General features: G+C 42.6%; 1 long non-coding RNA gene across 1 annotated transcript in view; it reads left to right on the top strand.

Moving 5' to 3' along the window:
* LOC310749447 overlaps nt 1-2,676 on the top strand; it is an 89,859-nt gene extending 87,183 nt beyond the window's left edge. The window contains exon 4 of the long non-coding RNA XR_014541632.1: nt 2,626-2,676. This is a non-coding gene — a long non-coding RNA (uncharacterized lncRNA). The remainder of the gene's footprint in view (nt 1-2,625) is intronic.
* The last annotated feature ends 19,538 nt before the right edge of the window (nt 2,677-22,214 follow it).

Raw genomic sequence — 22,214 nt, 5'->3', positions numbered from 1 at the left:
AGTGCTAATTTGATTCTGACAAACTGTGCCTGTTTCAAATTGGGGCACCCTGTTACAAAATAAAATCCTGTATAATTCTTGCTTTGTGGGGAAGTTCAGAGGTTTGGGACTCTAATCTGAATTGATACAATTGGGATCTTAACAAAAGTTCTGTACTCACCCTACTAGCCCCTGGCTAAAATTTGTACCATTTGTCTCAGGCCTAAAGCTTGTTGTAGCTTGAGACTCTATCCATGGCCTCACTGGCTCCTGTTTTTCAATCTCTGATATATTGTGTAAGAAGATGGAAAAACTCAACCAAAGTAGTCAGTAGTTCCAAAATGAGAGAGTTCACTTTCCTTACTATGGCAACTCCTAGTGTCTCTCCTTCAGGTCAAGAGCTTAGATTAAAAATTTACGTGTTCCCACTTCCTTGTTTTTCCACTGCATTTAACTTCAACAGAATGATTTTCTATTTGGCTGACAAAGAACAACAGTGAGGTAAATTGACCGGTTCATTTTTTGAATAGCAGAGACGTACAGTGTTAACACTTGACTTGCTGCAATCCATTTGTCAACAAATAGGCCATGATCCTTAGCAAGAAGTGTCACCTCCTCCTTCTCAATAACACTTTAAGGAGTGTCGCCCTTTGTTCAGCAGCAGGGGCATGGGCACATGGTAGATTTCTCCATCAGAGTTCAAAACGGTCACTCCTTTAGTTTCTACGAGGAGCCATTTTTGCCAATAAGGAACTGTGCTTCACCCTTCATCCTCTCTACTGTGGCAAGCTACCCATCCAACCTGACACAGCTGTATGGTGTTAGCTATTACTACAAGCTGGTGATGAGTAGGAATGTTTTGCCCATATTTGGCACACAGGAACCCTTTTTTTTGCTTTCTCCACACCTTTAATCCAGGGACATGGTATTCTTTCAGTCTGGATTGCAAAGTGCAAATCCACTTTGCTCACAACAGATAGGGTTCTGTGAGCAGAGAGCAATCTTAAAATTGGCAGCTCTGGTGCAAAATCTGAAACATTCTGATGGTGAAGGGTAGAGGGGCTGTGGAAAGGATTTCCTCAACAATAGATTATACCTGAAAAGCAGCATGAGCAAACACATAGGTCACAGTCTTCCCTGTTAGGGTGAGATGTATTGCATTTCTATTATTGTGTTTATATTTAGATTATAGTATTTCTAAATTTCTAAATATTCATACGTGTGTGTGTATCTACAGACAGAGAAATCTATGTCCTTTTCTGTGGCAATCTATAAGTGGCCACAGTGGACTCCATGGAGTGCCATGACAATTTGAGAATCTAACTTCCACTTTCCTCCCAAACACATCAAAGTTTTGCTTTGCAGCCAAATCATTTAAAGACAAGAAGCCTCAATTAAACATCCAACCCAGTGAGGGAGGCATGGGTTTAAAAACAATCTGCTGCTGGATTTAAAAATCTCTGCTGGATTGCATTATTTATTAATTTTTATTTTATTTTAGCATATGGGACATTTTAGATTTTTTGGAACCATAGACTAGCTTTTTACTTTTCCTGAGGATTTATTCCTAGTGTTGCTATCTCAATGTGTGTGTGTGTGTGTGTGTGTGTGTGTGAAGTTATTGTTTCTTTGCACATGATATTTATTTGCACATGATAATTGACTTCTTGTATGTAATCATTGTGTTTGCCCATTTATGAACACTGAAACATGATAGAAATGAAATGCAGGGTGTCAAACAAATGAAAAACAACCCTTGGCAAGCTAGTTCAAGATTGGACAGATGGCAATTCTATCTGCATCAATATTAGCTGCAAATGAGAATGACTGACAGTCCAACTCTGGAAGGTCCAATTAGATTTCAGATTCCCACTGAGAAGAATTTTTTGGGGAAAGTCTTCAGTAGTATAGCAAGTTATTAGTTTAGTCCCAAAGGAAACTAGCTTGGCCAGCCTGAAGGGGGAACACAATTTCATTCCATTTATACAGCAAGCATTGGAAATTGCCAGATGTTTCAAGATGCAGGGAAAACAACACACACACACACACACACACACACACACACACACACACACACCTTCCTTCCTTTCCACCAGTCTTGGCATCTGACATCTTCCATGTCATACTGTTTGTGCTGCTTCTTCCCTTTCAGGAACCATTTCAAGCAGTCTTTCTGAGACATATTGATAAAAGAGAGATTTACTGCAATTATTTTTAGCTGGCCCAACCTGGCACTTTGACCCGGTCAACACCTCTTTAGGCTGGCGAATGTTCATGGTGCTTTGCTCTGCAGCATAGCTGAGTGTTCAGCCAGGTGTATTTTTTTTATATAGCCACCGGGCAGGTGGGAACTGCAATTAGCATCTCACCCAGTCTCACCTAAGGCTCTTACCTGAGGCAACAGTCAAAGGGTAGCTCAGAATTTTACTGTTCTACAGGCCCAGAGGCTGAGTGAGGTAATAGCCATCATATATATATATATATATATATATATATATATATATATATATGCATATATATATATATGCACGCATTCTTGCATGTTGGGTTTAAAAGGATATAATATGAGGAACAGTTTCAGGTTTGCTTCTCCTTATCTTACAAACCAACCTAGTTCGTCCCTAGATCATTATGATTTGTACACAGCTCCTTGTACTTCTTCAGCATCCTGGGTTGTTTTCAGACATGAAGAAACTTGTTGCAAATAATTCTTGTCCCTCAGCTGCCATTTAGCAGAATGATAATAAACAGATACAAAGGAAAGGAAAGGGTTAAAAGTAGAGGGCTGGTTCCTGGAAAAGAGAGACAGACTACAGACAAGGATTTGGGTTGAACCATCTATGCAGCAAGTTGGAATAGCTTTGTGATAGGCCATCTGTTGTTGTTTAATTGTTTAGTTGTATCCGACTCTTCGTGACCCCATGGACCAGAGCACGCCACACCTGGGCAAATCGGGTCCTCCCTTAAAGAGGGCAAGTATTGCAGTGAGACCTGGTAATCAACACCCTGTGTTGTGGGTGGGTACAATTGGTCAGCCACAACACCCGGTTGGTAGGTCCCACATAGCTGGGTGCAATCTGGCCAATGGGACGCAGTCCAAATGGTTCGAAGGACCTATTTATACTCATGCACGTGACCCAGAGCTCCCTCTTTTGGTGCGTGCATTGGGCCACCCGCCCACCTCTCCCTACTTTTAGGGTTGATGGTATGACCTTGCTATACAGCCGTGCGTCGTCTGTCATTGGGACAAGGGCACAGCAGGAATTTTTCCCACTTGGCTGATTGGCTGTTGCCATTTGGGTTTCGCCTGTCCCGTAGCAAATTGTCACAACTTGTAAGGTTGTGGATAGGCTCTGGTTCAGGTGGTAGGGATGGGAGAACACTCTCGCCATCCCTTTGTGAAGGGTATTCCATTAAAGGAATCCGGGGATTCAATGGTTTGGTCAACCCCAGAGAGGGGGTTTTGCCCATTCCTGAGTCCAGGGGGACATTTGGGTGGCAGAGATAGCCTGTTCCTGGCTTTCCGCTTATCCAGGTGTTCACCCTATGCTGGAATCCTGGGTCAGCACTACCTGCATGGCAGGGAGCTGGTCAAACCAGAGCCAATGCAACCAGTCACTTTCTGTAATCGATAAAGTTGTGGCCTAAATTCTGCCAAAAACCAAAACCAAAATTTGAGTCAAGTGTGAATTTATTTAGGGGAGAGGTTTCTGGGTCTGAACACACAAATACTATGCTTGTTCCATTGTGTTAAAAATGTATTCCTGTCATGGACTGGCTGGATACAGAGCAGTGGTGGGAGACACCACTTGGGGAACCCCCAAGAGAACCCCCAGTGCTCAGAGCCAGGGGACTGGTGGTGGGATGGTGATGAGTGGTCAGAGGGAGAAGAAGGAAAACACTGAATAGCCCCGCCCCCTGAGGAGAGTAAATGGGGATTGTTATGGAGCCTTTGTTAATACAGCTGTACAGTGGTACCTCAGGTTACAGATGCTTCAGGTTACAGACGCTTCAGGTTACAGACTCTGCTAACCCAGAAATAGTACCTCGGGTTAAGAACTTTGCTTCAGGATGAGAACAGAAATTGTGCAGCAGCGGCAGTGGGAGGCCCCATTAGCTAAAGTGGTGCTTCAGGTTAAGAACAGTTTCAGGTTAAGAACGGACCTCCAGAACGAATTAAGTTCTTAACCCGAGGTACCACTGTATATATGAAGGCTCCATCACTCTTTATGCAGATGCCAGGGGATGGAGCTACTTGGCATGACCCAGCTCTCATGTGCAACAACAATGGAGCTATACTGCTTGAAGAGAGCTTGTGATATAAAGCAAAGCTGTTGTGTAAACTAAATTCAGGTTTTACTGATATCATTAAACTGCACTTCCAGGGACACATGCTTCAAGTTGCAAATATGGGGCAATGAATTATATAGTAAATCTGGAGGGTCAAAGATCTGCTTGAATTTCAGACCATCTTGAAAAACTGGGATTTGGTTTGTGGATTTGATGTGTGATATTTATTTTTTGCTGTTTTATTTGCATGCTCCTGCTCCTGAAAAGCAGCATCAAGCGGTGATCGTCTTGTGTGAATGTGCCATCACAGAGCTAACACCACAGGTGGAAATTCCACGTGTCCTTATGTCGTCTCAAACATGGCACTCTCCAGTGGAGACAGTTCACATAGTCAGCTGTCTTGAGACCTCAAGTGAAGTGAAATTGAGCGATGAATATTCATGTGCGAACTTAGTCACAGCCCTTAGTGATGCAGCTGAAGAGAACTTGAAGAAGAGTTTTGAAAGCAGAAGATACAGCCACTGCGGGAATTTTACCCAGGGCACTGTGCTCTTAAGTGTGCTGATAAATAGCAGGAGACAAGAGCAGCTAACTCACACCCATGTAAGCAATTTTCAAAAGCATTCCCTCCCCTCTAAATAAAATGTCTCACACAGTGTGAAAAGCACAGTTAGGAATAATTGCTAGACTTTTAAAAAAGAAAAAGAGGAAGAAAAGGAAACCGTTTTTAACTTACCTGAGCACAAATAAAGAATGTGAAATATTTCTTTGCCAGCAGAGAACACTTGTTTTTATTTCCCAGCCTTCATTCTCTCATAAAATGCCCAAATGGGAGTTTATGAAGCTTTCCAAAAAAATTCTCACCCTTGGGTTGAAAACAAGCATGAGAAATTTCAGTCCAGAGGGTAATTATTTTACAAAGAGTTCAAACCAGGGAAATGTAATGGGGGTGCTTCATCAACCATAACTATAGCTCTATTGCTGTAATGCCCTGCGCACGGCAGCAAGAGTGGAGAATCACTCCTGTTTGTCATGGAGATAGCTTTTATGGAGGGTCTGAAGAGAAGGTACCATGGAGAGGGGCAAGGGAGGCAACACTGAAAAGATACTCCTGGGTGCTGCCTAGACTGGTCACTTGCACATAGTTTAAAAGGAGGATATGGAGCTGCGTATACATTTGCATAAGCCAATCTATTTTCATCAATGCAAATTAAGAAATAATTACTCTCATTTAAATATAAATATATCTTACTATGCTGGGAAGGCCTGTGGTCAGGTAACCAGTGTGCCTGCTCAATCAGCTTCCAGGTACCCGTGGTGGATGGGCAGTTTCAAGGCTTCTGGTCTCCTTCCTGAAGTTTCTTTATCCTTAGATGAGACTTAGACCAGGAAGCCCTTCACACAGAGGAAGCCTTGAGATAAAAGACTGTCAATTAGAGGACTCTTTTGTAAACATGGCCGCTGTAGCCCTGCCTTGGAGCATATGCAGTTGGACTCTACATAGCATCATGCATTTTCCATTTGTAGTCCTGCAGTCAACTGGATTGCTTGAGGATGTGGAATTAAAGCATGCTGGAGTTAAATCATGTCCTTTCTGGTATCAACTGACTTTGACATTTAAAGGAGTGTTGTGCTGCTTTAAGAAACATGGCTTCCCTCAAAGAATCCTGGGAACTGTAGCTTGTTAAGAGTGCTGAGGGTTGTTAAGAGACTCCTGTTCCCCTCAAAAAGCTTACAATTCTCCATATTTCCTGGGAAAGGGAAGCAATTGTTAAGGAAGTAATTGTTAGCTTTCTGAGGGGACCAGGGCTCTTAGCCTGGATCCAGCCAGATATCATCAATTTACAAAAAGCTACAATAAAAGGAAGGCTGAAGTAGTTTTAGCTGTCATTTCTAGCATATCACAAAAAGAATCTGTTGGAGCTAGGGAGGGTAACCTGTGGCCATCTAGATTACTTTTTCCTTTGGGCTTCCTTCAGTCCCAGCTGACATGGTCAGATAAGGCAGTTGTCCAGCAACATCTGGGAGGATCCAGGTTCCCTATCCCTGCAAAGAGCTTAATGTGACTGATGGCAGCCTCACCACATAGACCAGTCGCTGTGGAAGCATCATACGCTGGCTGAAAGATGCAAAATAAATTCCCCACAACAAAATCCTTATATTGACGTCTAGCAACAATGAAGGAACAATTATGTGGTTCAATTGTTTTCCTTATTATAACAACAACAACACTTCCAGTAATTTAGGAACAATTTGAAGGAGCCAGTGGCTTTCACCTTGACTTCTGTTTTCCTTCCCCCTCTCTAAAACTGGTAAATGATACATGTGGGAAGGGTGGAAATTGCCAGATTAGCTGCAAGCCATTACAAATTGAGGTGGAATTCAGAGAAGGCAGGGTGGTCTCAGGTCATAATGACTTGGAACATTTCTGAACAGAAGGAGTTCATTTCTGTACTCCTGTCCCAAGTGAACTTCTCTGTTTCTACTCTAGAACTATGCTGATTGTTTTTTTGGTGCTAGATAACTCCAGATCCTATGCCTTCTCCAGACCTTGCACAATGCCTCAGGGGACTTTAAGTTTGACCAGAATAGGCCATGCTGGTAACAAGCTGTGAACATGGAGGGTCAATGCAGTGTCACTACAGAGTCTTTTTGTTCCATAGAGTTGCTGTTTTTACATACAAGGTATCACACAGTCTCTATTATGGGTTGCTGATGTGTGTTGAAAGTGGTGCAAATGTGGGAGGGAGCAGTCTTTCTCTCCTCAGGATTGCCAAAGTGCTCTGCTGTCTAATGAGCCGATGTCTCTAATATTAATGTGACAAATCTGAAATGTTTTGCATCCTTTCTAGTCTGATATTCCTCCGCTTTTGTCTCCAGTTCTACAAGCAGAAATAATTTGAGGGGAAATAGATGCTTTAGATGCCGTCCAACATAGATGAGAGTTAAGGAGATCAAACACAATTCTCTCAGTAAGTGTGTATTTCTGATTCAATTTGCCACTCCACTTTAAATTGCCTCCTGTGATACATGTGTTTGCCTGCCTCTAATGAGATATTATAGTTCTGCCACAAACTTTGTTCTCTGCGTTTATTTAAGGTGTCATTTATAATACAACACAGATCTGCTGGTATGCAAACAACTTGGATGCTTAGAAGGAGAGTATAGCAACATCTCCCTTCTACAGGATCTAGCTCCAGAGAACAAGCACTGATAGAAGCTGAAAATAAAAACAGAAGGTGAAAATTACAATGAATTTAGCAGCTCAGCATGAAGCAATGATAAACAAAGAGGCTTTTTTTACAAAGTAAACGGACTGTGTTTTACACAAATGATTTTAATTCCAACTACCAGATCCAGGCACTCTCAGGAAACTGATGTTCTAGATCCATTTTAACTGGGGTTAAGTTCCTGTTTTGGCACAGAAACTGCTTTGGTCACCCTGTATGATGACCTCTGTTGGGAGAGAGACAGGGGAAATATGTCCCTGTTAATTTTTCTTGACGACTCAATGGCTTTCAATACCATCAGTTGTGGTATTCTTCTGCAGCTGCTGTCCCAGTTGGGAATGGGTGGCACCATTTTGCAGTGGTTCCAGTCATTCTTGGATGGTCATTTCCAGAGAGTGATGCTTGGGAAGTGCACTTAGGCCCTGTGGAATCTTCAAATGAGGTTCCTCAAGGTTCAGTTTTATCCCCAATGTTTAACATCTACATGAAACTGGTAAGAGGTGTCATCTGGAGTTTTGGAGTATGTTCTCAGCAATATTCTGATGATACCCAGCTGTAATTCTCCTTTACATCTGCAGGTGTAGCAGTAGATGTGCTGCACTATTTTCTTGACTTAGTAATGGACTGGATGCGAGCCAATAAACAGAAGCTCAATCCAGATAAGGCTGAGGTACTGTAAGTGGGTGGTGCCCTAGACTGGAAGGCTAGGAGGTTGTCTGCTCTTGACAGGGTTACACTTGCTCTGAAGGAGAGGGTATACAGCTTGGGGGTCCATGTAGATCCATTACTGTCACTTGGGGCTCAGGTGGCCTCAGTGGTACAGAATGTTTTCCATGAGCTTTGGCTGGTAGTCCAGCTGAACCTCTATCTGGAGAGGGGTAGCCTAGTTTCTGTCACCTCTGCTCTCATAACCTCCATGTTGGATTACTGCAACACATTATATGTGGGGCTATCTCTGAATATGGTTCGGGAACTTCATGTGAAGCAGAATTTAGTGGCCAGGTTGCTCACTGAGGCAAGAGGGTCTGGGCATATAACTGGCCTGACTGCACTAGCTGCACTAGTTTCCAGGCCCAATTCAAATGACTGGTTTTAACCTATAAATCCTTAAATGGATCAGGACCACAATACCGCAATGACCACCTCTCCCCATATGAACCAACCTAGACCTTGCAATCATCACCTGAGGCCCTGTTTTGTGGCAACCTTTTGGAGGATGGCAACATGAGAACAGGCCTTTTCTGTGGTGGCTCACAGGTTGTGCAATGCTCTCCCCAGGGAAGCTCAACTGACACTGTCATTAGATATCTTTTGGTGCCAGAAGAAAATGTTTCTCCTTAACTGAGCCTTTGGGTGAGTAACATTCTTTGTACTTTTAAATATGGTTTTGGGATGTGGGGGTTATCAGTTTGATTTTGTTCTTATACTTTTTGAACAGGTACTTTGTGTTCTCATTTTGTATTTATATGTTGTGAACCACCCTGTGATCTTCAGATGAAGGATGGTATGCACATTTTAATAATACTAATAAATACTATACCTACTGGCATAGCACTGGGACAGATGTTGTTGCTTCTTCTCTCATCAGGAGAAAACAATAAACACAGAGTGGGACAGCTCCCTCCAGAAATACAGGTATACAAAAGTCCTAAGTGTATAGAATTTTTTTTCCTTGTTTCTTGCACACTTTATTTAGCCTATATAAATAGGCTTTGCAGATCATTTATAAGCTGCCTTGCAGGGGAATTAAAACAAAAGTTAAAATTTTAATTTAGAATCACTTTTACAGCTACCACTGATGTAGATAAAAATTTATGGTCACACAGCTGTGGAGTTCTTAGATTTAATTAGAGGAACTGTTTCCTCACCATGCACAACTTTTGCATTAGCAGGGGCTATGCTGATTGGAAGCCATGTGCTTTAAATACTTTGTGCTTCGTTTCCTGGTGTGTACTACTACTATAAAGTGAATTTGTAATGCAAATATTTCCCCTTGACTTAACATTTATCTGAAATCTAGATATTTTGATCCATCTAGATCAGGGTTGGGGGACCAGATGTTGCTGGGCTCCATCTCCCATTTCCCCTGACCACTGACCATGCTGGCTGGGGCTGATGGGAGCTGTAGCATGACAACATCTGGAGGGCAACAGATTCAACACCAAGTATGTAGATTTCCCTCCACAAATTCTCCAGGGCTTTTTATTTTCTGTGTAAAATAAAATAAACGAACAGGAACGCTCTGCCACAAGAGACTAGGGCCCTGCGGGACTTGACATCTTTCTGCAGGGCCTGCAAGACAAAGCTGTTCCACCAAGCCTTTGGCTAGGGCACAGCCTGACTCCCTCCTTTGGCAATCTTCACAGAACTCTAGCCCAATGGTTGCCATCAATTTGATTTGAATTAATTTTATAATGAAATGATTTTAGAATGTTGTATTATTTTATTGTTGTTAGCCGCCCTGAGCCCGGCTTCGGCTGGGGAGGGCGGGATATAAATAAAAAAATATTATTATTATTATTAGGAGCGCAAACATTCCATTGGTTATCTGACCTAAGTTTCAATTCCTGCTCCTAACCAGCTAGTGGAGATTAGGCAGGTGAAGAACACAGAAAACTCTTGTTTGTCCACCAGTTTATCTATTTACCCAATATTAATATCTGCTTTGACCATCAGCAGCTCTCTGGGGTCTCAAGCATGCCAAACATGTGCTGGATTTCTAAGGTATGGTTCCACCTCAGAATTATCAGAGGTACCACTGTCTCCACACCAGCCCTGATTAGATAATAATATGAATGCTTGAAAATTTGTCTTGCTAAGATAAGCTCCCCGTGCCACCATGTTCTAAGTGCCATGAGTTGAATGCAAAGTCGTTACTCTATTTGACTGCTGTGCATCAACATGGTATACACTAGTGGAGGAACGGGGGCGGGGCGGAGGGAGCGGACTGCCCCTGGCACCACTATTCCAGTAGGGTGCCATCGTGGCAGGGCCCCCCCCCGGACACGCGTCGTGCATCCCCCCACGTGCCGGGCACCACGCCCCCACAGGTGGTGCGTCACGCCCTTGCCCCTGGGATGTGCACCATGCCCCTGGGGGGCCCCAGCCACACTCCCCCCCAGTAGGAGAGCATGCAGCTTCACCACTGATAGTATAGAGATGTGGGTGGCGCTGTGGTCTAAAGCACTGAGCCTCTTAGACTTGCCAATCAGAAGGTCAGCAGTTTGAATCAGCACAATGGGGTGAGCTCCTGTTGCTCTGTTCCAGCTTCTGCCAACCTAGCAGTTCGAAAGCACGCCAGTGCAAGTAGATAAATAGGTACTGCTGTGGCGGGAAGGTAAATGGCATTTCTGTGCGCTCCGGCTTCCATCACAGTGTTCCGTTGCACCAGAAGCAGTTTAATCATGCTGGCCACATGACTCGGAAAGCTGGCTGAAGACAAACAACAGCTCCCTTAGCCTGAAGCGAGATGAGCACTGCACCCAATAGTTGCCTTTGACTGGACTCAACCATCCAGGGGTCATTCACCTTTTCACCTTGGTGAAGACAAAATCATTATGTTGTATATTTCCTTTCAGAAAGTGTATGGCAGTGATGTTTTTATGATGATTTATAATGTACTGGGAGAAAGAGAAGGAACTGGTGGCAAATTTTACTGAATATGATCCAGACTGCAAAGTCCCATTGATTTCTAGAAGAAAATCAAACATGTGCATAAATATCTTCACTTTATTATATTTATCTATCCAATTGAAATGTGACTTAAAAGCGCTACCTTTTGATGGGGTCATTTCCTATAACTGTCATCATCACACCAAGCCCTTAGTCACTATATTGCTTGGACAATTCACCGTGCATTTACTTTTATATCCTGGTCTCTGAAGTTTATTACTAATTTAAAATATTTATATTGCATGCTTTGAGTGAGAGATAATATGCTGCCCTTTACTTTAGTATCATGTTGTACAATATTATAATAGGAATAAATTGAATTTAAATCAGCAAAATATAGGAATATCCTACAGATAAAAACATGAATAAAGGCACTGGAAGGCATTTTAAAATTATCTCATCAACATGTATTTTAAAATGACTAGCAATTAATCCTAGCCAAGCTCATTTCCCCCCCAAAAATTATAGGCTTATATCCAATTGTGCATCTCCACCAGCACAAAACACTTCCATTCACACAACAGGATTTCTCCTTGCCCTCCAGTCCCACCACCACCAATGTGTGCTCCCCAAATCCCCCTGGGAGAAGACGGGGAAAGCATGGGGCTTCAGTAGGGAGATGAGGAAAGAGAAGCCCTGTTGTGTGCCCTGAAGTCTATTTAAATGACGTTGGATTTCATTCTTTACATGCCATGCTGAAATATTCTCAGCTTCCCTTATCATTAGTCTTTTGCCTGACTTACAAACATAGAATTCTTCCTGAAACTTAATCTAGTTCTTGCAGCTCTTTCTTCTGTATCACAAGATGCTTTATTAACTCAGACATGGCAACAAATTGGCTCAAGGAGGATTATCTCAATACCTATTAATTGCAAAGGATTTACATCTCCATCCAGAGCTGTTCACAAGTTTGAATAGGGAGTCATGGCCTGGCCTGAGCCTGACAAAACAGAGAGAGAGAGAGAGAGAGAGGGAGGGAGGGAGAGGGAGAGAGAGAGATCAGAATCCAGTTCAATACCAACCAAAAAAGAAAGCGTTTTCGGACATTGATCTCTACCTCAGTTGGTTCAGAAGTCCTGCTGGGCTGTGAGACTAAGGTAGGAGTAAATAACAGCGGTAGGTTTGTCAAGACACATAAGTAGCTTCACTATCTGTCCTGTGGTTGATTGTCCCAGCAGTACTAATACCATTTTCTGTTTGTTTGTTTGTTTGTTTGCTTGCTTGCTTGCTTGCTTGCTTGCTTGTTAAGTTTTTCACCTGATGCTCCAGAAAGTAAAAATGGGGGATAAATTCACAGGGTGGTGGAGAGCTGTGCACCACCAGCTGTTGTGAGAATCCAGTATAGGCTTCAGGAAGATAAAAAAAGCAGAGAAGAGGAGGAATAGAGTTTGAGAGAGAAATGGCCAGTGGCATACATTAATATGGTTAAAAATTCTGCTACCCCTAACTTGACCCTTACCCAGTGGCGGAGGAGGAGGGGGGTAGGGGCGGATTGCCCTGGGTACCATCTTTGAAGGGGTGACAAGAAGGCACCCCGTGGGGGGCTCGCCCTGCCAGCATCACACCGCCCCAGCCGCGTGTGGAGGATCCTCTGCTCACAACTGCACCCTCTACCGCCGCCCTTACCAAAAATCAATAAGCTGGGCAAACAGGGCTGGGCTAGTGCAGTTTGTTTTGATGAATTTAGTGTCTGTAAGTTACTTTGGGTCCTGTGAGGAAAATGAATCATCATCATCATCATCATCTCCATATGAAAATTTCCTCCTCTTCCTTCTTTAGCATTAGACATTAGCATGCACAATACACATACCCTGGACCTACTTAGACTTGATAAGGAAAACAGTTAAGTTCTTACAACCAGCTAGAATAAGTAAGTAAGGAGGCAGGCAGGTTAAAGGCTGACTTGGGATGGTAGAGCGATGCCCCATTTGCCCTAATGGATCAGGGCTCCACCCTTTGAAAGTCAAGTGCAGGGAGGAGCCTCTAATGGAGCAAATGGAATATTATTTCCTAATGGAGGGCCCGATCTAAATGGAGACTCCAGCAACGAGCAAAGAGTTAAAGTTATCTACCTTGCATACCAGGGTTTCAATCTAGACTGACTGCTCCATTCTAGCAATTTGTGAAAGAAAAAAAGCTTCCACTCAAGGGAAGACTGCTTGATAAATGTCACATGAGCTTTCTCCCTTAGTCTGCATCAAGATTCTTATTTCCAAGAGTCCTATGATTTCTTATCACTGTGTGCACTGTCACCTCATGTGTCAATATTTCTGTTTCATTATTTAAGAACTCTTATCCCACATTTTTGAGAGGGACGCGGGTGGCACTGTGGGTTAAACCACAGAGCCTAGGACTTGCCGATCAGAAGGTTGGAGGTTCAAATCCCCACGACGGGGTGAGCTCCCGTTGCTCAGTCCCTGCTCCTGCCAACCTAGCAGTTCGAAAGCACATCAAAGTGCAAGTAGATAAATAGGTACCGCTCCGGCGGGAAGGTAAACGGCATTTCCGTGCGCTGCTCTGGTTCGCCAGAAGCGGCTTAGTCATGCTGGACACATGACACGCCAGCTTCCTCAGCCAATAAAGCGAGATGGGTGCCGCAACCCTAGAGTTGGTCATGACTGGACCTAATGGTCAGGGGTCCCTTTACCTTTATCCCACATTTTTAGCCACCCCAAAAGTTTGAAATGCCCCCAAAGTCACATGCAATATAGTAATAACCACACACCATTTAAGTATTAGAACAGATGCAAAATGACAGTAGCAACACACAAAAAATAGACTTGTATTGAAATGTGCAAATAGGCTCTGAAAGTGAGCATGACCTATAAGAGAGGCCACCACTCTAGATGTTTAGCTAACACAGCCTGGAGCACACCATTAAAAGGTGGCAGAATAACAGTAGGTAGACATTATGAGCAAAAGCAGAACACATAAAAGTGCAAAGCTAAATGCATTTTTACAACTATTAAGGTAACAAGCACCAGAGATGCCATCTCATCTTTCCTAATTAGATCTGAATGCAGTGAGGTGTAATTTTTCCTCAAGTTTCTTTTTACCTTCTGTTTTTCACTAATATAATTTAAAAAAAAAACCTCAAGAAAGCTTCACAGTAAAGCACCCCACCGACTGAGGACTGACATCTTTGCACGCACAGAAGCTCCAAAACAAAACAGAAACAAAAAGGCAGGGTTCCAGAGCCCTGCATGTAGCTTTATGAGATAATAGGATTCTGCAATGCAGTGCTATGCTTCCAGTCCACTGAACTGTAAAATCCACTTTAGAGTTTTATGTGACTTCAGTCCAATGAACAAAATAATCCACTCCAGAATTTATATCACTCTAGGCCGGTGAACGGCATAATCTAGACTTTGATTAGAAATTCTGGGTAGACTGTGAGTGTGTTGTGGGTAAATGGTTGTCAAGGTGTCTATTCGGTCAGAGAAAGGAGTTATCTTGTAGGCAGCTAACAAATGAAAGTTCAGGTTAGTGTTCAAAGGAGCTTATTTGCTCGTTGCAGCAGAGCAATATCCCCAGCTACTGAGACTGTCTCCTCTTGCTTTGTTTTTGATTCAGGTTTACGGGGAGCAACTTGGCAGCTCCTATTGTCTTTATTCTCCCTGTTTTTTAAGGGTTCTCAACAGCATTTGCTAGGAGAACTAGATTAGCCCTGCATGGATTTTAAGATCTTAGATAGTTATCTAACAATGTTTATATACTGTTCAATGAAAAACAATCTCTGAACAATTTTCACCAAATGGTACAAATAATTTATTGGAATAGCAATAAAACAGTAAACATAATAAAAATAATCAAGTATAGGTAAAGTCAACATTTTATAGGGGAAAAAATGAATGCAATAAAAGTATATGTCTGGGTTGACTTGCCTAAACAAAACTGTTTTTAGTAGGCAGCTAAAAATTAGGCTTAATGGGGGGGCAGAAGGGCAGGAGATGCCAAATATCTGGGGCAGGGGCCCCTTGGGTCACCCCTTAACAATGCCCCTGGTGATTTGTGGGTAATATCTGTCAATAATTCATGTGGACACCTAGGACGGAAATGAGAATCCTCACTAACGAGGTAAGAAAACTAGTGTTTCCCACCTATGATGATTTAAGAATAACAGAGCAATCCTTAGGTTAAATAAATGCAAATTACCCCATTCTAAAATCTAGCCAAGAGTGGGGCTACTGCTGGCTGAGATGGCCCAAGCCTGGCAGAGGGGAAAGAAGCCTTGAAGAGTTTGACTTGTACCACGCTTTTTGCTGGCCTAAATTCCACCAGGTTGCTTAGCAACAGGACTGAGCTGAAAGAGGTTTTTAGCTGGTGTTGAGTCTCTCATTGCCTTACCCCATCTCCAGACCCCACTTTTTCATATTTACACCTGTGTAAATTCCACCGACTTAAGTTCTGCCAGGTGAGCCCCAGCTGAGCCAGCATAGCCACAGCTCAACCTTAATTGTGGGAGTTCACTGGTGTATCCCTGGGTGAGTCAGGACGCAGGAGTTACCGTGGCCTATCTGCAACTGAGCCACAACTCAGCCAGGACAGCAAGTTCCGCCTAGTCCAAACTCATTCATCCTGGCAGGATGCAAATGACACATTAGAAAAGCAGAAACTTGATTTTCATGACAAAGTTAACTCTAAAAGTACAAGAGTCAAGAGTACCTTTTAAATCTTCTGGATTACACACACTCATACTCATAATAGATTAGTACAGCTAGCTGAAGTTCTCATCTACTTTAAAGTTTGTCCGTTATAACCCCCATTTCAAGCATACCACATACACAAAAATATATTAACCACAATCAAGATCACCCATGCAGAATTCAGAGGGTACCTATTTCTCATCTTATTTCCTGTATCTCCTGGAAATTTTAAAATAGTGTAAAAATGTCTCCCAGAGTTTATTGATCTTTTGCAGGGTAATAATAACTTAATAAAGTGGGATATTATTACACTGAAATGGATCAATAAACTCAGCAGAGATGCATTTGTTTCACTATATGTTTTTTTGCAGCAGGTATGCAGCATGGAAAAGAATTACAAGGCAGAATCTAGAAATGCTGCACTTTTAAACTCCAAATTATCTTAAATGTGGGGTGGGAGGACATCTTCCCAAAAAGTTTGACATTAGCCAGAGGGCCTTTTCTCCACTCTCTACTGTCCACAGAGCTTCAATTACTGAGACAAAAGGTTAATTTGTTAGCAATTCACCATAATATGGAACACTTAAGGAAGAAAACGGAGGCAAATTGAAGACCACACTGGATTTCCTTAGGTTAGAGGTCATCTGAAAGCCAGAACTAAATTTTATGCAGTCATTTTTGTATTATTTTTATTTTATTTTAAAAAACTAATTTAGCACCTGTATTTATAATCTCACAAAGGAGCCCTGGGCAAATTGAGACATGCCAGCAAAAGGCCACTGAATGAGGTTCCTACCTGAGCGAGGATTTGAACCTCTCTTACATTAAAGTCTGGTGGTCAAACTTGGCATTATGATGGCAGCACATAGTTCCCAACTCCATTTCCCCTTATTATGACAACATAGGGAAGCATATGATAGAGGGATACAATCGGTGGTATACATAATACCATCAGTAGTTCAGGACCGCAAAAGTCTATTTAGGCATTTTTACACATGTGATTTCAATTGTCTGAGAGGGGAGTGGATGTCCCTGTGCTCCACTTGTTTTGTTGAATCGTTGTTGCCACACATGTAATCCTCCATACAGTGGTACCTTGGTTTACAACCATAATCCATTCCGGAGGTCCGTTTGTAAACCAAAACAGGTTGTAACCCAAGGCGTGCTTTCGCCAATGGGGCCTCCCCCCAAAAAATTGTTCGTAATCCCCCCAAAATGGGTTGTAATAAAAAAAGTTGCAAACCAGGACATGCACTTCCAGGTTTGATGTGTTTGTAATCCAAAATGTATGCAAACCAAGGTACCACTGTATGTTGGAGCTGAACTAGATTATATTCATGGATATTGGAGCATGTATCATCATTTTGTGCATGAAAGGCATTGTAGTCTCCCTGCAGTTTGGAACTGTGATCTTCCAAGGTTCTAAATCAGGGAGCCTCTATGAGTAAGAACAACTTGCCATAGTAAAAGTTCAGCCCTCAGCATGTGACATGGCAGGGAGTAGTGTGTCTGTGCTCTCTTCCTTAAAAGATTGAAATCAGGTGTGTGGGGGTGTCTGTATAGGACTCCATTGTTATGTAAATAAACACAAACACAAGGGTTTGACCCTAAATAGCTTACAAGTGTAGAAAGAAGAGTAGAAATGTGAGGATTTAGGCTTCTTATGTTGAAGCAACCTTGAAAGACAAATGGGAAGGTTTCTTCTTGGACAAAGCTTCCAGAAAAAAATGGGAAAAGCATAGCGTTTCAACAGTATATTTCCTGGTGTTGGTGGTGATGATGCAGCGCGCTCTTTCTTCCTCTCTCTTTCTCTCTCCACTCCTTCCACTTATACCTTGCACACAAAAACTAAACAAGAAAAATTGTACATCATGTTCAAACAGTCCATAAACATGCAGTTATTATTCTGTTCTGATTGCAGTTGCCTACTTCTACCTTTGTTACCTTTGTTACGGGAAAATTGTTTTAGTTATATGATCAGTATCTTACACTTAACACTGCCTATTTATGGACATGCGCTATGACTAAATCACAGGAGGAGTCATCTAGTCATTAATAACATGCCCTTGACTTGAAATGTTAATAAGAAAACCGTATGAGGCTATTGATGTATTGCAATGGAAAATGGTTACAGGGAGGGAAATAATTTTCTTACTTCATTCTAGTAATCAGCTTATTCTTAAAGTGTTGCTCTGCATTATCAGCATCATTTAATATATGTAAAGAGTCTAAGGTGCAATAGCTCTTTGATAATCACTACAGTTTAAAAATCAATTGTAGAATAATAATAATGCCAGTTGCCAGTCTTCTATTGTTGATTGTTGATTTTCAATATGATTGTATATTATATGTTCTATTTTAATAACAGACCACCCATGGAATATTGATTGATTGATAGCTATATGCACATAAAATGTTTCTTTTGAGACTTCCCTATATCACACAGCTAGAGTTTGGGCTATTAGGGAGGTGGTGACTGACAACAGCCAGAAAGCTGTGGCCAGATGGGATGGAAGTAGGCAGTGCCCTCTGCTCATGGCAGAGTCAGACTTGGGCTTAGCTAAGCAAGTTGGAGAATGTTGCAAGCTGGCTCCTGCTTTAGGTCCCTGTCCAAATTCCTGATCCATCATGCTGGAGGATGGGGTAGAGGACTGAAACACCTCCACCAGCCATGGAGAGTAACTATGAATTCTCCACCAATGCAGAGCTCCCCATTCTGCCTTCCAAAACTGCAGAAGGGCAGAAGTACTGCTGGCAGACCCTCTAAGTGTCCCTATTTTCCAGGGACAGTCCTGGATTTACAGAAGCCGTCCTAGTTTCTGACTTGATCCTGGAATGTCCCACTTTTACTTAGGATGTCCCTATTTTTATTGGAGAAATGCTGGAGGGTATGGAGCTATGCAACCTCCGAGACAAGGAAATAAATAACTATACAACCTTTAGAAGACATCTGAAGGAGGCCCTGTATAGGGAAGTTTTATTATGTTTTTATATATGTCAGAAGCTGCCCAGAGTGGCTGGGGCAACCCAGTCAGAAGGGCAGGGTGTAAATAATATAATTATGACTATTATGGAGCAGGATGTCCCTATTTTCATCAGAGAAATGTTGGCGGGTACGAGCTGGTGGAATTCCTAGCAGCAGTAGCCCATGGGAAAACTTCAAACTGCATCCTGAGCCACCCCCTTTTCTGATCCTGACCTGAATCCTATGCCAGCTCCAAACTAACACAGCATGGTGCACCATTTCCCCAGTCCCCGCCTTCCACCTCAGTTGATGTGAGTGGCAGTGCTGTAGATACGCCGTGGCTGCTCTGATCTGTCACACCTTGCTGCTGCCTGTCCAGGTTTAGGATTACCTTGTTAGCCGCTTTCCGCATAGTATGCAGTATTCATTGCAGCTGTTTGTTATACATTAAGAATGTTGTGGTTCTAGGTAAGCCACTACATGCACAGTAAATTGTGCAAGGGGAATTTTTGTCATCAGTCACTCCATTGATAATAATATTTACTTTTCAGGTGTGGGCACATCACTTTCATAAAGTTAAAATTCCCATAAGTCTTGTTGGCATCCGTCATCTCGAGAGACACTTCCAGGGGTAGCATCAACCCACTGTGTTAGCAGCACTGAAGTGATCTCTCTGGGGCACAAGCCTCAGCAGTGTGTAGAAAGGTTCTGGGCTGCCCAGATGACAGACCTCTTGGCCTTGCTGATGTGCCCCCAAAGCAGAGCAATGCGTTTGGCACTAGCTTGGCTGCAGGAATTGCCAAAAGGATGGTGATCCAACTGTCTTAGGGACCCCACTCTGGATTTGTGTAGGGTTTCCTCTTTAGCCTTTTCTTCTCCCAAAGGTGTTCCACAAGGCAGCAGAGGTTTAGGATCAGAGGTTTCCTTCTCCTATATGGGCTACCTTCCCAGGTTGATGAGCCCCATCTGCCCCTCACTTCCCTCTATAGCACATGTAGAAACTGCCTTCTTGCCCATTGGATCCACTATTCGTCTCATCTGCCCAACACACTGGAGCCTGTCTTTGCATGCAGGGGGAGTTCCTACCTCACCAAGGGTTTGAGACCCATCACCTGGTTTATCTGGCCAGTCAAAGCCGTTCCCGGGGTGTGGCCGCTGTCGCATGCTGACAGCTTCTAGGAGCCACGGGTTAGAGTTGAATGCAGAGTAGGAACCAAAAGTGTACAAACTAGCCCAGAAGGAGCACAATGTGCCCCTCACCAGAGGCACTACCCCTCCCCTTATACCCCATATAGATATATTCTATGCTTACTATGAATTTGTGACTATGGGCTTGCAAAAAGAAGAGAAATGAAGCATTCTGAGACTGCAATCCTATACCAACTTACATGGGACTAGGCCCCCTTGAACTCAATGGGATTGATTTTTTAATAGACGTGCATAGGTCTGTTAATATATGCATGCCCTCATGGCCTTCCCACATTGCCTACACTCCTATCTCCATGCTCATTTCCCCAAAATCTCTTTCTTGCTGGCAATGATTTTTTAAAGAGACTTGACACTTGTTTGACGTGGCCAACAGAAATGAGAACAGAAACCAAGTAAACAGGGCTAATGAGAGCTCCAAGAAGAAAGAGACGGAATATAATAAATTACCAAGTGGGTTTGCATGCCCTCCCCCCCACCCCAATATCCACAGGATATAACATACTGGAATTCTTGGGAAAGGTTTGCATTTCTGGCCCACTCTATGTCCTTAAGACAGGGGTGAAGACCCCATTGCTGGACTCCCTCAGCCTCCACTAGGAGGTCAGTCTTGTTGGACTCCAGCTCCCACAGTCCCCATCCTGCAGGGCCGGTGGGGGGGCAATGGGTGCTGGAATGCAACAACATCTGGAGGGCCACAGGCTCCTAATGCCTGCCTTAAGATATAATTAACATAATGAAGACAATACTGGCAACAGACCTCCTGGAATGCACTTAACTAAGATGATAACTCATGTCTTGGGTTAATACAGATTTCAGGTAATTCAGAATGTAATGAGATGTTTAGATTTAGTATAAAGGATAAAGCTTGCCATAAAAATCAGACTGACACCCAATTTATTGATGCTAAAATTAGCCCAAACCAAGAGACCATAAATTAAATCTTTTTTATGGTTTGTTGAAACTACTGTGTATAGTAACTGAATTGTAGCGGGCAGAGAAGGGGGGCAGCAGGCCCCGTGTTAATTGGAATGGAGTTTTTCAGAATAGGTGAAATGAATAATGATGTGCTTCATTTAAATGACTTGTTAATATTTACTCTGCAAATACCCAAGGGGAAACTTGGCTAAGCTAAAATAGCCTTTAATTTGCATTTCTGTCAAGCATTGCATCATTCCCAACTAGGAATAGTGCTCTCTCCTTTATTATTCTCCTTATCTCACATGTGTACCGCATTCTAACAGATTAAGAGGCTATGAAAGTCTAAGTTCTGTAAAATGTTTCTCATATTTATGAGGAACTAACCGGGCTGGCAATCGAGATGCCACTAAGCAAACCCAAGAACTTGCCTGAAGATCTGAAATGGTTTGTGGAGTTCACTTTTATTCCTCATGTTAATATGATATGAAAAATGCCTAGGGATTCTGGTATGTTGAGAAATGTTCTTTAAAAAATAGTTATGGGGAATCTCAATATCCAGAGAAAATAAGTCAATAATGACCTCTGGCTTTATTTGCACATCTGCACCTCAACATCAGCTGGAATTTATTATTCTTCAGGTGCTTTCAGACTGTAAAATTTAGAGCTGGCTTGCACAGCGTCTCATATTTTATAAAATTGTTTACTAGATAGGCTATTTGCAGTGTTCAAACTTAGGAACTAGATTACTTTTCCATGAGTGCAATGAATGTGTGGAAGATGGAGCACTGCATCACTGCCTTTGCTCCATGGGTCTCCTCCCTATGGCTGAACTAAAATACATAGGCTGAACTAAAATGTTTGTTTGTTTCAGCTTAAAAATGAAAAATAAAATATCAATAGGGAAAAAGAACCCCAATATTTTTTCAGGAACCAAGAGAGATTCTTACATTTCTCAGCCCTTAGAGGAGGCTTTCCTTAACAAGTTTTGGAGAAACGTGTTCATGCTCTTCCTGTAACAAACTGGTCTGCTGCAACTTAGGGTGATGCTACTGTTGGGATACTGCCAGGGAGATAGAGTCCATCTGAGCCCCCAAGCTCGGTGCCGGACGATCCATCGACCTCCTGTAGTCACGCAGTATCAGCAATTTAGCGACACTAAGCCTCTGGCTTAGAGCACACTCTAACAGCAGAATTCACACAGCAAAAGTTGCACAAGCATGAGAGCATATTTACAGTTTATTTGGCGTTGGTCAGAACAAAGAAAACATGACCGTCTGCTCCAACTGCTCAGGCAAAACAGCAGAA

The sequence above is a fragment of the Podarcis filfolensis genome (assembly GCF_964270895.1).
Source record: "Podarcis filfolensis genome assembly, chromosome: 1".
Taxonomy (NCBI): Eukaryota; Metazoa; Chordata; class Lepidosauria; order Squamata; family Lacertidae; genus Podarcis; species Podarcis filfolensis.
The sequence above is the reverse complement of the archived record's forward strand: the minus strand, read 5'-3'. Positions and strand labels throughout refer to the sequence as shown.